The sequence below is a fragment of the Lytechinus pictus genome, chromosome 17 (genome assembly GCF_037042905.1).
Source record: "Lytechinus pictus isolate F3 Inbred chromosome 17, Lp3.0, whole genome shotgun sequence".
Taxonomy (NCBI): Eukaryota; Metazoa; Echinodermata; class Echinoidea; order Temnopleuroida; family Toxopneustidae; genus Lytechinus; species Lytechinus pictus.
In genome coordinates this window covers 5,262,279-5,281,040 of record NC_087261.1, presented here as the reverse complement: position 1 = coordinate 5,281,040, position 18,762 = coordinate 5,262,279, and positions in this window count along the sequence as shown.

Genomic DNA, 18,762 nt, shown 5'->3' with positions numbered 1-18,762 from the left:
ATGATGCTAATTTTAAGAATATTCAAATCACTGTTAATCATATACGTAGTATATATCATTATTACTTCTAATGACAAAGATGTGCTGATGACTGTATAAACCGTTACAAATTGTGTTGAATTAATTGCAATCACATTAATTATCATGTGACTTTAGTCTAGACATCAATTGTTACAAGCTTGTAACAGAAGATCGAGTAGCTTCGCTTCTTTTTGCTTCGCGTCTTCTGACGCATTTGGTTCCTATGAAAAATAGGCAAAATTCTGTGTTTTCACCATACCGAAAATGTTGCTAGCACCCTAAACCTCAGAAATAATTTCCCGACTGGCGCCTAACTACTGTCATCACGAACCCCATTTTCGCTGGTGCGCAACGTAGCCCGCGAACAGTCGATGCACAGCCCTGCCAATTGATCCAATTACACGCCTGCAACTCAACATGGTTGCTTTAGGAATTCTCAAGTTCATCCATGCCCGTATTATGTCTTGATTTATCCCCTCCCCATCGTCTTACACTTATCTGTGTAATGAAATCTTTTTCCTCTTATTCCTCAGTGGGTTTTTTTTTGGGGGGGGGTTCTTAAGGTTGTTTGTTTAAAAAAATGGTTTACCAATTTGAAGGGGGGGCCTATACCGATCACCAGATGGGGGTTTTAAACGGGTTCAGGCTTTCATGTTAGTGAACTTTATAAACGCTTCCAGTTCTCATGTCTCTCGCCCCTTCCTTGTCCCGTCTCCCCAAAGGCACCAAATATTGGTTTCTTTTACTCATAAGATTGAATTATACCACGTTTCCTGACCAACCGAAAGGTGAAACCCCAAGCTAATCAGCCATGTGCCTGACTCGCCAGTCCCCTCTTTATGATAACTGTGCAGAAATAGATAGACATGTCAACAGGCTCCTGAACGTAGGGTCGAATTCCAAATGCGATTAATCGTCTTATGATGTATCAATCACTGGTCGCGTCCCTTGTCTCTAGACCGTGGAAGAACCGAACCGAGTTCGTGGTGTCCCCCAAGGGTCCGAACTTGAACCCCAAACAGTGCGATGTTCCTCACACGTTGGGGCTATAGTCTGGAGGAGGATGACACAACAATGTGGAAAACAAACACGGGATTGTCTCTGTCGTTACATATACCATCGCTACTGGAAATTGAAAGATGACACAGCAGTTATGTGGGTATCATTGTGATATTGAATATCAGGTTATGGTTCATGCAGGTCTCGACAAAGTTCTGTTTTAAATCTTTAGAAAATCAACTGAAGAACTGGGGATAGTTTACTTTCCAATGAATAGTTTTGAATTTCAATGATTCTATAGGTGACGTAGGCCTTCATCATAACACTATTATAACCAGGGAAATCGAACATAACACCATCGTCGTCATGGACATTATGAGCATGGTATTCTTAGAAATAGTTTGCACTTGAGAAACCAATTTTTTTTACAATAACCTGTACATAGACAGTAATGGACGCTGATCTGGTGTTGAAACACAAACTCTATCGGGTTTCTTGCGTATATTTCTCACTTCCCTCACTTACTTCTTTTTATTATTCAATTTTTCGTTCTACGTGAGAAAAAAATGACACTAATGGAATCTTGGAATGGGTTTGAGTGTAATTTGAATCCTGATATTAAGCTAAATCAAAATATCCAGTGTGCATCGTTCGAAATATCCATTAAGTTAGCTCAACTGGTTAATAGACACTATTTAGTATCTTTGATAACAAATTTCATAAGCTCGTGTAATGAGACCATGCGACGTATGACATCTTCGTTATGATATCTTTGAATATCTCATTTAACTGCCCATATTTCAATATGCTTTCCAATTATTTAGTCGAGGGACTTATCAATGCCGAGTGCATCTTCTCCCCACATTATAGAAGAAGTTGAAAGAACCGATAATGAAAATGATAAATGCCCCTAAGCAATATTGAGCCCCGTAATAACTCGTTTTTGGGAAAGAATGCGATGTAGTTTTGTGGTGAAAGGCAAAGCGAAGAATAGATCACTGTCACAATCGTTGCTCCATAGCTGTTAAATTCAATAGATGCTATTGGACTGATTGATAGCACGAGGGTCAATTATTACCACCTTCAAAAGAGCACAAGAACCGAAGCAGAAGTTCACGGAGCAAGGGAAGACTGGTAAGGTATCCTTGTTTGTGGGTATTTTCACACTTCTGACCTAGATTGATATGATTGAGTTGGGAACGGGAAAGCTTGGTACAATCAGGATATTTATTAAAATATTTCCTCCATGACATCACCTCTCTTCTTATCACCACAGATCTTTGTAATTTACAACCAAATAGGATTGCTTTTATTCAATCTCGTTTTCTTTAGAGAAGTAAATACATTGATCCATTTCAGTCGGTCTTTATTAGATTTTCCTTGCTGAGTTGCTCCTACATTCTTTGTTGAGCAGTCTGCATATTCTTGTTTTCTTCTATCTTTTCTTGATTCTCCCTATGTCGTCAGCTCATATATTTCTTCTTATTCTCATTTTTCATCTCTCTGCTGCAAAAACATTTCTTATTGCCTCCTGTATTTTTCTTTCTCTAATAACATAAATGATTTATTTTGTATTCCTTTTCCCCGCTTTGTAGCAAGACACCCGTCTATTTCTTCTACATGACCCCTTTCTTCCTCTTTCTCTCTGACTATCATCCACGCCCTACCCTGACAATCTTTTCATCATTATTTGCAATGATACATTACATCCGCGTTGGTTGCTCCCATTCTCTTTCCGCCCCCCAACATAATCTGGCCTAGAAAAGGTTCCTGAAGAGCGTGACGATATTTGCACCCATGCACACCCCCTTAGCAACAGCCCCCACCATACTCCTCAAGACCAGGATCTATCGCTTCATCTCACCAACTGACTGGGGGCTAGGTCCGGTCACTCACCCTCCCCCTGCTGTGGAGTCCTGCAGTTAGGGGCCGTTGTGGTTTAACCACTTTGCCCCGAGGCCTCAGAATTATAGCCCCATATCATGCTTAACAAGAGGGTAGAGAACTGCTACCGCAATTATTCTTTAGTTCTCATTCAACAGTTGAACTTGAGTTTGTGCGAGCTTTAACGCGCCGGCTTATTTGACAGCCCTTGGTATTTTCCGCCGGTGCGCGAAGGCCAAATGATGGAAACAGAACACCCATCCGTTCCAAGATTACCATGTCAGAAAGATTGTTTAGAGATATATGAAACTGGGTTGAATTAGAGCGGCTGACTGTGTGATGTATTTATATCTCTGCCAATAAACTATTTCTTGGAATGTTTTCTCCCTTTTTTTCTCTTATTGAACGTATCACTAACAACAAACGCGTCAAAAGTCGTCAATTAAGCCTTAGAATGTTTCTGTTCATAATTCTGTCTTAACGCTCATGACATGCTCTATAAATTTGTATTTGTTATATCCTACGGAGATCTGTTGGGATCTTCGATTTGATGGTTAAATCAACACCCATTCCCGCACAATATTGTACAGTATATAGCCTGCATATACACACAAAATGCCTTAACACACAACCCTACACACCATATACGTACACCACCATACTCTATGTTACACACACTCTCTCTTTCTCTCTTCGCTCGCACACACACGCACACACACACCCACTCTCACACACACCCTCCCTCACACACACACACACAAAATACTTCACTCACGAATATCGCCTCTTTAAGAAGATTCGAACTTAAGAGAAAAAAAATGCCAACCATTTTTTTTCCAAACGGTAATTCAATTAAAAAAAGACGTTTTAAATATATTTCATTTGCTCCTTATAATTTTTGGTGATTAAATATATAAGACTTTCTCTTGTAACCCACAAGCGACCAAATACTAACTATGAGCAAAGTTGTAAAATAGCATATCAACATATCAATAAAGCAATGGTAAAACTTAAAACGGAAGGACACGGACTATATAATCCTCAAAACAAGTCTATTCCAGCGGTGGACTATAGTTAGTGATGCCTTCCAATTCATAGAGAATATGATCAAATAATTCAATTTCGTTGGCCACCAAGCCAACATGTTTTAGTTTCGATTATCAGTAATTGCTGTCAAAATGAAACGTCCAGAACCCAATCCTTAATAACGTAATCAATACGGACGTGGTTTGTGTGGGCTGATCTGCTGACTGTGATATGGGAAATACCAGATTTATTTGTAGTTCTTGACTCTGAAGAATTTTTGTGAAGAAAAATTATGAAATTTTATATGAAATAAAAAAAAAGAAGATAAGACATCGATCATTCTAACGCGTTATTTTTTTTTCGCAATGAATTAAGCATCGCTGTGTGTTGGTGTTGTGAATTTAAAAAAAAATGCTGCATAATTCCAACCTTTATTGTAAATCTTAATTTTATGATCGTAAGTATTGTATTAAGTAATAAGATATTTTCTTCCCCCAAAATTGAAAAAGTAAAGCCAATAACGATGCTGTGATGAGCGTGCGTCAATTTTCATCTTCCTTGATTACAAAATTGTATTTTCAAAGCTTTGTTATTTTAATTCCTTTTTATCAGTAGGTCTACACAGGATCGTTTCCATTGCCTTTTTTATATTTCAAATGGTTAATTAATAACATGATTTGAAATGGAAAAAAACATGACTTGCTTTGACACATGAAACAAAACGGGTTCTGGTTTTGGACAATTTATTTTTTTCTAAGTAAACTTTACTCCCAATTGTAGGATTTCAGCCGTTTAAAGAGGTGGCTGGTGGCATACCAATGATGACAGGCAATGTGAAGAGGGCGCAATTCAAGTAATTAATCCCATCAGTCCTCCTCATCAGGGCATCGGTCAATGTAAATAAGGATTCATTGCCCCCGTTGTATCTTCCTCAAGACAATTCATATCAGATTTATGAAATAGAAAAGGAGATGAGGGTGGTTGTAAGCCCTATCTTTGACATGATTTGCATGCTCTCTCTCTCTCTCTTTTTCTCTCTAGGGCCATTGGCCGCAATAAATGAGATAATGCTGTTAAGTACCTCAGTCAATCCCAACCATCGACTCGTGTTTTTGCAAATGAACCTCTCTTCCTGAAAGCTCTTAATCCTATTCTACCTTGTCCTCATATATTCCTTTCCAGCTTTTTACCTCCTACCCTCTATGAATCTGCCTATCTCTCACTTTCTCTTCCCCCTCTCCGTCTCGTAATTATCTTTCCCGCCTGCTCTCTCTCTCTCTGTCTCCAACCTTTTCTCCATCTACTCTTATTTTCTATTACATCCCGTATCGCTTCATTATGTCTATACTTTACCCTCACTCTCTCTCTCTCCCTCTCTTCCATTCTATCTCTTCCCCCTCTTCCTTCTTCATGTTCTTCCAACCCTCCCTATATTCCAATCTCTTCATTTTCATCTCTCGGATATCAATTCTATCTTATATTTCACTCACATCTCCTCTCACCGGGCAAGTAGGTCATATTGAATCGGATTAACTCAAAATCGGATGAATTCTTTAGACCCAACTTCAGGAGTGTATTGCACGGGTGAAGAAAAAAAACCGAGATGTGAACAAATGAGAGGGAAAAGTGAGCAAAAAGGCGAGAAGGGTGTTGGAATTGCGTGAATAGCAACCCTATATCGGTGACAAAAAAGAGAAATTGATACGGTGTGCTAATGAATTAAGACAAGTGCTCTAGCAGTCGACCAATGCTGCCATGCATTTCTTTCGTCCAGAGACGACCCTGTGCCCGCGAAGATGGTTAGAGCGCAAAGCCTAGATTTTAATTTCCCTCAATCCAATAACGAAGTCATTCTCTTAAGGGTGATAGAAGGAAAAGGCGCCGAATGGGTTCCGCCTTAAAGTGAGAAAGTAATACATGCATGTATAGGAAATAGAAGGAACAAGATGAAAGAGGCAGATTTGACTACCAGCCATATGTCATAAAAAGGGATTCTTAAAAAGATTAGCAATGCGCGCCCCTGTAGTTAACAATCGCCGCAGATTAATGTCACTGAAAATTTCCGAGATTAATTTGTCCGAGGCGAGTAATTTTGTCATCGATCCTCGCAAAATAAATTGCACATTGCGCTAAAAAGTGGGCGCGGGAAATACGTTTAACTACGATACGTAATTAGAATGTCTAGCACGAAGCGAAGGACTAATGACATTTCAAAATTTGATAAAAATTACGTTCTATTTTTGGTATCTTTTTCTATTACAAGAACAAAAGAAGAATGGTGACGTCACGCGATCAACTCTAAAGTCAAGGATCTCATGATAAGGCTGTTGTTTTATCAAAATTATCAAAATAAGCCTAGTCTGATGTTTTATTTCTTCTCTTCAATGGCATAATTTGGCAATGATCGAGCGTAGCGTGTTGAATGCATATTTGTTGCCCGACTATTGAATGATTGTAGGAAGGCAAGAATCGAAGAAACGGTTGTAATGCCTGTAAGAAACCGATATTGAGGATTAATGGAAGATCAGAATTACTCGCCACTTTTATAGCACTGACGTCTCCATTTAGCAACGTGACCATGGTGACCACTGAGCCACCAAAATGAACTATTATGCGGTTCATTTTAAGAAAAAGCACGGAAGTAGAATAACAAATGCGAAAAGATGTTTAATTTGTCTGTCTTAGATTTTGAGATGCCAAAATCATTCCGTCTATATTTTACCGGTTACCTCCATATAGAATTGACACCCAGAATAACATATTTGTGCTCCATTGCGTTGCAGTGATATTTGTGACGGGCTTGACCGCTAGTTACCCACCGCTTGCCTTCCTCACTGTTTATCGGGGAGCACCCGGGGTCAGGAACGAAAAGCTCGTCGCTCCGGGGCCTGTTTTGTCGAGTTCCAATTTCATTTTTGCTTTCCCTCCGCCTCTCTCCATCCCTCTCGCCCCATCTCCCGCTCTCTCCCCCTCTCCTCATGTCTTTCTTCGAGTTTCTTTTCATTCCTCTCTTACCTTTTTCCCCTTGCAATGAAAATGGACTGTATGTCTCTCACCTCTGTCTTGTTTGAATTGGGTCAGAGCAAGGAAGCTGGGCATAAAGCTATTTTTCCGCGCCGTTCACTAGTTTTTCCCTTCCTCCTCTCACTCACTCACTCACCCACATCTCGGCTGCCTACCCCCCCCCCTCCCCCACCATACCCACCTTCACACTTGCCCCTCATCGTCACTCAAACAATCTCTACACTGGTGAGAATCTCCTTAACTCTTCCAATACCTACGACATATTTATTTTGCTCTTACCATTCGAATTGCACGAGAACATGAAGTGAACTCTACGGATTCTGGACATGTGCGTTTACTGCTGTAGAAAATGTTCATCACAATCTTAACACAAATTTCCGCTAGATATACTTTAACCCATTTAATATACTGCTGAGTGTTTACTGACACCCTCCTTGCACTCACACATCATGCACATGCACTCAACTTCTTTAGATGATAATACAAGCATTCCCAAATGACCTGACGAGGATAGGTGTTATGTATAACAATGATAGTGACGATAGATCCTTTGGTCACTCTTACATATTGGGCGTTACAAAATGACTTTCACATCATGGCAAGCCAAACTGGGTTGATATTCATTTTAAATAAGGGTTATAGATGGTAATTTATATGATATCAATATATATCTTACGGTGCCAAGAATTTAAATTTAAAAAGTGATATGATTTGTTAGATCAAGACACCAAGGCGCTGTACGTAAATGTGTGTGTTACAGAGGAATGTAGCATTCCACTAATTAATAAGCTGTATACCGTCCAAATGATACATACCGAGACTGCATATTAATGGTCTTAGTGGGTTTAAACAATTTGCATCGTACAAAAATCTTTGTTTAGCAATGTTGCACCAGAAAAGCACACTTAAAACATGAGGGGTGTGCTTCGCCTTGTACACTACACACCCGAAGAAAACACCACCGCTGTAAACCTTTGTATCACTCTGGCCCCCGGCGAATCCCGGTCCAACAATAGCCCTCCGATATTCGGGACCATTTTCTACGAGGGGCGACCCCGGTCAAAATACAACCCCCGTACCCTCGGTGAACTCTTTGCCCTCATTCATCCGCTTTTGGACTATTGTAGTCCTGACTACTGTAGACTTGAAGAACGAAATTGGGAATGGAGTTGGCCTATGGGGAAAAATAAAAGACCGCACAAACAATGAGTACTTCCTCTTTTTTAAGTTTCTATACCAGTCTTTAGAGCTGTTTCTCTATTATAACGCTGTGTAAATCATACTCCTTATTTACCTCTCCCTTCATCTCACATAATTTCTCGAACATCTGATACATTTAATATGAGCACGGTTTCCTGAACAGTTTTCCTTCTTTTTTTTTTTCCTTCATTATTTACCTTCACATTATATACTGGAAGCTGTACTTCATTTAGTTTTTATCGCTCTAGACTTTATATACCAATTACAGGGGCGGTGATCTTCGAAATATCATCCTGTGCGCTCTGTGGTGTCCGGGAAAAGACCGGTAGAAAAAAAATGATCTCATTTACAAATTTTCCTCTCCTCTACCACCCCTCACCACAAATTTGGTCATTATGATAATTATATCCCTTTGCCATCGATTTATTCGTTAGGCAAGCTGCGCTTTGAGCGGCGTAACGGCCTGGCGACCTACCCCAGGGACGGACTAGGGAGGTTGGACTGGGACCTGGGCAGCCTGAACAGCAAACATATCTATATCACCCGTAACTGGTGATATCATAATTTGAATGAATGATCCTAGTCTCGGATCTCAGCTAGCTCAAACTCGGAAAAGTGCTTCCGTGGAGGTGCTCGCATCCGCTGTGGTCCCAGATGAAGTTAAACGATGATGCTGAAATAATGAGGAGGAGGTTGATGATGATGAGGATGATGAGGATGATGAGGATGATGATGATGAGGATGATGAGGATGATGATGATGATGATGATGAAGATGATGATGGTGATACTGACTACAGCTATAATGAAATACTGACTGATGATTTCATTACTTGTATTATTATTCTCGTTTTTTTATCAATATCATGGTGTACTATATAATTGTAACTCTTTATTATAATTACTATTATCATTATCATTTCTAAATTGTTAGGATTGTTATTATAACCATTGTGATAATGATTAATAGTGTGATCATGCATGACGACGATGTTTGTTAATATAAGTATTATGACAATGGGGGAATAAACATGAACTGAATTCTGAGATTTATTCATAAAGGTCATTATTAAATCACTGGGGATACTTCCGATTTGTATGTAGTGAAGCCTACCATGTGTAACTTCAATATGTAAGCCGGTACACTTCAACTCATCAAACTATTTTTATTTTTATAACCCAGGTATCAGACAGAAAAATGAAAACGGAAAAGATGGTCTCGTCGCCAACGTTACATCGCCCAACGATGTATTTTGTTCAGTTCCGGGTCGCCTCTCGCTGCTCAGTTCAACGTCCAAATATAAGGTCACGGTAGCGGAAGTACAACGTCGTTTATCACCACCCGAATGTCTCAATGCGTCGCTGTTGGGAGGTGTTCTTAGGAGGTAATTACCAAAATCATTGAAACTTTGAGTATCGCAAATGGAACATAAAACGTTGCAATTTTTTTTATATAATTATTTTTCCCTTCCATGGTGCATGATTATTCTTTTACATATACTTGCCCGACATTGAGCATGTATGTGTATCTGGTACCACATTTAGAACTGAATTCGCCCATGTCCATGATTCGCCTAACAAGACGAATAAACGACCGTGGTCTGATATTGAAATCATTATTTAATGGATCTGTAGCTTTTTTCTAAAACTTTATTCCGGTAGTTTGAAGACTTTCGAGGAGCAAATCCTAGACTGTTTTTTCGCCTGGATGTTTAAACCGGTTTCAGATTAGTTTGTGTACCTAGGTTTGATGGGATCTATACAGCCTGTTATGAGTAGTTTCGTTGTGATAAATAAAAATAGTAATAATCTTGATTATTAAGAGATATCAGAAAGATGTGGTATTCATGAACAATTTTAAGAGCGATGACCTTGAAAAAGCATGGATTAGAATTTCACATCGATGAAGTAAAATGATGTTGGCTAACGCATTGAGCTAGTGTGTACACGCGGTCTGCAGTAATGATTAATGAATGAATTTATGATAAAGTACAATGTTAATTATATTATGAACGACATAAAGGAAACGAATCAGCGGAACTCACTTATCAAAATGTTTGGTAATTCTGGCATTTTATGAATGGCGTTCAACACAATTCCCAGGCTATTACTGTCTAGAAAGTGTAGCATTAGTCGAAAATTTTCAATGCCAAGAAAGAATGCTAAGTGAAAAGGTTCATTGGCTTATTATGCTGACAAACCACAAGCCTCGAAACAAGAAAGATTCTCTATACCATTAAATTATAAAAGCCATGTTAGGATTCAATAATCCCTCTCCAATAATACAGCTGCATTACGTCAAATGCACACGTAGTCCCATTAATTTGTCATTTTGCTGGTGAACGCGCTGAATGGAAGAGTAACCCGAATATAAAAACCACAACATGGCGCGGTGTGCCTCACAAGTGCGCCCTGAAATATTCTCCTTTGACCCGCAACGACCTCAAATACCAAGCTCTCCAAAGATATTCGGCGCCATATCTGGAACATTGAAAGCTTTTCGGGAGATAAAACGATTTCATTTCGGACTTGACCTGACAAGAACGTGTAAATTTAATAACGATTTGACACTAGCATGAGAAGACGGCTTGCTGATCTTAGGCAAGAATTGTCCTAATTGTTTAGGTGATTAAAGTGTCAATGTTAGATATTTCGATGTAAATCATAAGTAACATTTATTATTTACAATAACCTCTTCGTCATATTGTGAACTTTTTATGATTATTACTTATTTGTTATGAAATAATTAAGGCCTAAACGACATACATATAATAGAAATCCAATAATTTAGTTGTGAGTCATCGCTTTGATGTTTCAAAAATATCACTGAATTGCCTCACGATGGTATTGAAATTGCAGACTAGTCATAATCAAACATTACCGTAATCAGGGTGTTCCCTAGTGATGGATGTGTTGGGGGTATCATGTTTCTTTCGATCACTCAGAAAAACATCCTTAATTACTTATAGGTGGGGCCGTGGGATGGGCAGCTGATAGAACCTCGGGTTCATAATCGTCAGGAGAAAAAAAAGAGTCATTTATTAATCCCTCTTATTGTATACCGTGGTTTTAATTGTCAACGATCAAATAGCTTCCAAGTTCTTTGAGAAACTAACGAGGGTAAACTATAGTTTTCAATGACATTGGCAGCGATTACACGCCGTCATTTGCGCAGATTGACCCTCGGTTCTGAAGAGAAAACTCGTCCAACCATTTCAAATTGAGTGCGACGAACTCGCGACAAAAGCTAATAGAAATATGGAATATTTGGGAGCTTAGTAGAGATGTGGAAAATAGGTCCCAATATGACGAACAAAAGAAGCCAAAAGTAATGCGTTTTGCTAGAGTGATCTGCATGAAAGCCAACGAGAAAATACCGTGATAACCAGCAATATTTGAATATCGAATCGTTCCAGGAGAAAATAAAGAAAATGATGGATGCCCGCTATGAATGGGACTGAAGAGATCAAAGTCGAATATAAAAAGTGTCTGTGTATTGACTGGCGAATCCTCATACTTGATTGTGAAAGACATGGGCAATCCGATTCCCGATTACAAAAGTCAAGAGCAAAAAAAAATGAACCGGTTTCTTAATAGCAAGTCGAATTTGTTGCAATTTCGAGATCATTTTACCTCCCGGGTAGAAATAAGCTTTATAACCATTTATCATGTCTCACCGTGGAATCAATAGTTGTCTCTATTGGTATCAATAATTGATTTATGCCAAAGTCTTCGGTTATTATCGTAAAGGCATTATGTTGGGAGAAGTGGTTGCTCTAATCTGTACTTAAAGTGCACTCGCTTTTAATAATCATTATTTAAAAAACCACGAAATTGAAGGTTATTCTATCATGAGTGTAGTCCTAATGGCATTGATGTCATAAAAGAAAATGAATATTTATCCCCTCCTTTTTATCAATATGAAGCAATCATTATGATGTGTCGGCTATATTTCCTCTCCTCAAGAGCAATGTGACTTACTTCTTATTTTAAAATGTAAGGTAATAAACCATTCCATGCACTCTGTAAAATATAGTCTTAGTTGAGTTTTATTATTTATACTTTGCCTTACATCAGTGTACACAATGTGATAGTTTTACAACACTAAGGCTATATTATTTCGAGGAAAAGGATAAAACAAAGCAACATAAAATAGAACTACAAAAAAGGACAAAACTAATTACGAAAATAATCGTCAATAGCCCCAACAATAATGCGGTGAATCACCTACCCTTTAATAGGAGGCAACTAATTTTAGTCATATATATATATATATATATATATATATATACATATATCCTAAAAGACCTCAAAGATAAAATAAAACTACCAAATAACCGGTCAAAGGGCCGAGATCTCGTTGGTATACGTCATTGGGCCTTTTGCATGCTCATATCAACGTTGCCTGGGGATTTGGCCAACCTTGTACCTTTCCCTCAACCAGTAGGCCAAGAATTTTTTAAGATACCAAAATAAATACATGTACGAAATTTTCTCGTAATCAATACATGTAAGAGTAGCAGGTTATTGGTTGTAAAAATGACAAATTCGACCTGTTATCATTCCACGATACTTCAACAAAATCATTCATAAGAATATCACTGCCTTCTTAAAGTTCAAGTCCACCCCATATAAAAGTTGATCTGAATAAAAAGAGAAATATCTAAGAAGTATAGCACTGAAAATGTAATCAAAATCGATTGTAAAATAAGACAGTTATGACATATTAAAATTTTGCTTATTTCTTACAAAATACTTATATGCCGAACTCGGTGATATCCAAATGAGAGATTTGATGATGTCCCTCACTCACTATTTCTTTCGTTATTTATTGTTTGAATTATACAATATACGAATTTTTTTTCAGATATGACAATAAGGACCATCTTGTTTCAAGCTCAACGTGTAAAAACTGATAATTGTATGTGTTCAGGGAGAAATCAAACTTCGTTTCACATGATAATGAGGAGAAAAATAGAATATTTCATATTCCATGTAATGAAATACAAAAGAAATAGTGAGTGGATAATGTCATCTGTTTCCTCATTTGCATACCGACCAGGATGTGAATATAACTATTTCGTAAAAATTAGGCACAACTTTAGAATGTCATAACTTTCTTATTTCAAATCCAATTTGGATAAAATTGTCAGTGTTATGCTTGTTTGATTTTTCTCCTTTTATTCAAACCAACTTTTTGCTGGGGTGCACTTGTCTTTTAAGTATGATATATCTTTAGTTTTAGTATTACTCAATATAGCAACAAAAAAGGAACATATAATTTAATAGAATTTTTAATGTTTTACTAGAAAAACTTTTACTCCGCTTATGGATATCTTAGGGTGACGATTGTCGTTTTTGTTCTCACGCAAATTTTCTTCATTGTTTTTCTGTTAAACATTAACAATCATTCGATATTTAGTCTGCTCCAATATCTATTTGAATACAATTTTAAACCCCCTCTAATCTTAATAACTATTATATTAAACAAATGCAGGTGTTCTTCTGAATCGTTTACCAAAATACCTAGCCTCAAGTCATATCAGTACATTTAAGTTTATCATAATTCATATGATTAAAATGTTATTTGACCCTTTCTATCGTATGTTCATTGAGAGTATATTTGTAGAGTGTTAATTCAAGTAGTTTACTTTGGGTTTCTTGATATGCAATGGTTTTCATATAACCAGATGTTTCTTTGTAACTCCCAGCCAACTGTTGAATCTTTCATGAATTAATTCGCTTGCTTCTCACCAATGAGGGCGCAATATCAATCATCGCTCCAAAATATTTTTCCATCAATAAAGTGGACCCACAACATCACTGCGTTACTACCAGTACAGCATGGATCTACCATGGATCTACAAACAGTGTTAACTTATATATAATTTATTGCAGAAGTTACTGAAGGCCGTTTCACAATATAAGCAAAGGAAATGCCTCCTGGTTATACAACACACACATAACGATATACAAAGATTGAACTTATATGTAAGCTATAGAAACCATGATAACAACGGGTTAATAATGTTAATGTTAATAATGTTTTATGTCGTTTTTTTTTACATTCTTAGATACTACCCCACATGCCATGGGAACTGTTTAAACTATTAAGATACATATAAACATCATATGATACAAATGAGGATATAAGAGGCAGAGCGTGGCTGAATCCGTTTACGACGGCAATATCACCTTCCACCCTGTATTTGTCCACAGATGACTGTGGGGAAATTTTCGTTTGAAACTGTTATAATACTCTGCATATATTCGCAACCACGAAACCTGCCAAATGGATGGGTGTTAGGCCTTTATAACACACCGTTTACATTAATTCAGAGAGATTTGTAAACGAAACTACGTATATCGTACCTCGGGAAATTATGGAATACGAATGTGTTTTACTTAATGATAACTAATGATATCTGAAGTAATTTATGGGGAGTTGAAACTAACTATTTCTCATCGATAAACCCCAAGACAAATGTATAACTATCCATATTTGGGGGCACTAGTGACATTCGAGTCTTTAGTCATTCAGTGTTCGCTATTCAGCAATCATTGCAACCACGGACTGTTGTCATTCACAGAATCGAGGGAGTTCGCGGTCCATTTGGAGATGAACTCGGAGGGTTAATGGACCTCGCTACGGGCGAGACAGCTTCCTCGTCACGGCGACTCCGCGCTGACCTGCCTGACCCCTGACCCCATCAAGGGGTCAAATTCAATATCGCGATGGATGCGAGTCATCAGCATCATCATTGTCTCCTTCTCCATGAACGAGTGTCATGTTTTACGAGCATTCTCACTCGCTGTTCGTAATCAGTTTCTCCCATTAGGCTTTTAAATCAAAATGATAATTGAGGACCATTCTTACAAAAAATGATAATCAAGCCTTTAACGGAAACTAACTGGAATTACACCATAGAGGGCGCATGTGTACACTTACAGCGTGTTACAGGCATGAATGGGGAGAATAAAGATGGGCTTCCCCAGGGTATTGAATTGATTTATCATTCGAGTCGATGTTTTGATTGCTTTCATTTGTAAGACAGTTGCATCGGCTTGCAGATGATAAAATAATAATGATTTGATAAGTCATGCTTTCCCATGCCAAAATGTCATAGTTCTATAAGATGGAAATATATATCATGGTCGACCATGGTCGATTAACATTCAAAATGTTGCGCAGCAAAAATGGGATAGATTTCACTTTCATTGACGATGGGTTTTTTTGTCAATATATTGCAATAAAATCTTGAAGTATTAAAAAAAATTAAGGTTATGTTAAGATTTCTCAAACATGAATGTCATGGCATTAGGTGAAATTGAAGTTAGGTTTGGTAAGCACTGACCAATGTTGTGGGGGGGTGAGCCTTTCCCTCTTCGTTTCTGACAATCCTGGATTCGCCACTGTTGGATGGTGTATGAAAGGGAGCCTTAATATCAGACTATCCTCTGTCGGAAGGAGGAAACCCTCGACCTAAATTAACAGCTAGGTACAGAACGGGTCTTCGGCATCGGGGGATCATATCGTGTTACAGGAGAGCGCGCATCCCGCTCGCACCTGGCCGGTGGGAGCCGCAGTCTCGTCGGCTCCGATTCCAGTCTCTGCACGGGCAGGAGCCACCGCCGTACCTAGTGCGATCATCACCCAAAGACTACTGGCCGATTCGAGTTTCATCCAATAAGCACCTCCGCTCTCCGGGATAAAATAACAACTTCATTGACCCAAATAGGGTTTGGCGGAGGTGACCAGACCGTATGGGTGTCGGGGATAAATTGCTTCTCGCCGTAGTCATAATAAGGCAGGAGGGGGATTAATACACCATAGCAATGAAGATAAATTGTATTGACATCAAGGACTATCAGATACCTGAAGGTACTTTCCTCACCCTGGTCAGTGGTCTTGAGAAGTATCCAATTTAGGCCAGATTTATCCGTCCGATGAACCCCTGAAAAGAAGATGGCGTCACCTACCCCGTCCACAGCTTCTCTGTCATGTCTATATTAAGACCCATTCGGATCGAATGTTATAGAGCATACGTTTGCTAATGTTGATAAAGAGAATTATGGGCTGATTGTCAAGGAAAGATGGATAGGTAGAATGTTACATACTCAACAGACCGCTTACATGATCACAAACTAGTTCTAACATGAGAACCTCAATAAATGTTAGGGATTAAGTATCAACAACACTTCATTTTCCTTTAATCAAGACGCCCCGTATTCACTGCGCTGTTATAGGTTTACAAGAATTAACAGTCCCCGAGTCCGCCCATCCCGAAATAACCAAAACTTACATTTTGTTGCAAATCTTCAAAAATCCGTCTTAAATCTTTTTTCAACTGAATGTGAAAATTCTGTCTTTGTCATTTTCTTGCTTCCACATTTTGCAATTTCTTAAAACACCCCAGGAAAATATTGTTAGACATCAATTATACCCCCCCCCCCCCGACCGTATTACCCTTTTTTTTTTAGCTATGCTGTATGTGTCAACCTCTGTTTCAAAATATTCGAATTTTTGCAGAATTCTGTCAGAAATTTTGCAAAACTTGTCAAAAGTGCAATAATCTGGCAATAGTAGATAATCAGATGAATATTTCTAAAAGGAAAAAACAAACCGAGTTGGGTTATCCGCAATGTTAATTCAATAAGCATGAAAGTCACTCGGGTTTACACATTCCTATTTAAAATTGGTGTGCAAAGATAGCTTAAACTGTTCCATTCGGCTATGCCAAACTTTGTTAGCTCATTCGATGGTCATATCTTGAATTTGCAATAATATTTCGATTCATCTAGGAGGACAAGAAGTGAATTATCTTTTTTGGGGTGAGAGACAAGGATTTTAGATTCATCATCAGCCTATCGCATGTAGTCTCAATGCACTGAGAGTCTGAAATACAAAATTTCACTTTTACAATTCTTACGAGACAGACAAACGGAAGCAGGTGGAGCACCATGACACAAAAGGAATTAATTGAAAATGTTTATCATCTCACGCGGACTTCAAATCCTTCTTAGCTTTTCTCCATTTTATTTCAAAAGATTGTTGTCAAACGCAACCTAATTGCCGTGACAAGACGCAAACAAAAAGGGTTAAGTAGCTCTTTGTAAATGTTTTGTTGCTGGAAAAGGCATGCATGTATTCTTGAATGGGCGATCAGAACTTATTACGTCATTAGCATCATGTTTTCCATTGATAATTTTGGGAGGGGGATTTTGTTGCGCGTGGCCTTTCCCGCCGCATGGTTCTTCATCTTCTTTCAATAACTTGAAGAAATTATGAATGCGTTTTGTTCAGAAACCAAGACAATGACCGGCCATACTTGAATCTCAGTTTCTGCTTCTATTAAGTGCTCATTGTCTATTTTCGTTCTGAGAGATGTGTAAGTGTTATTCATAACTACTATCCCTATTGTGGTTATTGTAGCGAACCTAATGAGCGGAAAATTGAAGAGGGAGCTTATAAGAAAAAGACGCAAATCTACGTTTCTTGCTTTGCCACAAATGACCATCGGCAATTTTACAGCAGTATTTTCCCCCTCTAGTGCCTCTTGACTTGTACGTTCTATTTAGATTGTTTGTAAGAAGGAAAGTCGAGGCAAGCCATAATAAAGCTCTGCCCTTGTTATTTTGCAAAAGAATTAGTTTTTGTCTGAAAATAGGGAAAATCGCGTAAAACCACACAACGAGTTTTAATAACGACAATCGTCACCGAATTGTTTGACCGTAATATTAATGTTGGCTCATGGTGCATGATCAGCGATTAAATCACAACTATTATGAGTTGTATAAAAGAGGAATTAGATAAGAAATCTCCAGTATAAAAACACGAGCTAACTCCATATTCACTATTTTCTGAAAAGGTGTTTCTGAATATTTTCATTAAGCTTTGGATATTGACTACAATGACCTTATAAGATTTGATTTATTTATAATCGTGTTTAAATGAATAAAAAAAACACACAGAAATAGTATGCGACTATTATTCCAGTCAATATAAAAGCACTTTGAACACTAGCTATAGGGTCATACAATAAAGGTTCAGTAATTTGAAACATATATATTTCGTATTTCGTCACACTGATAATGTGTACTATGCTGCATGCAATATATACGTGACAGAAGCACTTTCACATTATTTGTGTGTGGGTTTTTGTGTGTGTATATAATTATATATATCAGTATATACATATAAAATGGCAAACACACACACGCGCACACACACATTTAATTCTTTCAGGATTATATGAGGTTGGACGATAACATCTATAATTACCTACTGTTGATTTAAACAGAATGTGCGGCGAGTAAATGGTATTTTTTATAAAAATAAGATGTGAGTGTATTATTTGCGGGTTTTGTTTATTAAACTCCTTTATGTAATTTTATATGTCTGTTACTCTTTTCTATTGTCAAAATATAAAACATAAAGACTTTCTTATGCTGACCATTCCTACTAATTTATTATTAATCACTTAATTCGTATGGCCACTTTATGGGTAAATGAATGTCTTATGTTGAGTGTGTCAGTTTGTAGGTGATTTTATTGCGTTTTACCAAGATAAAATCATTATTTGAATACTGATTCTTTTTTTTCATTTGC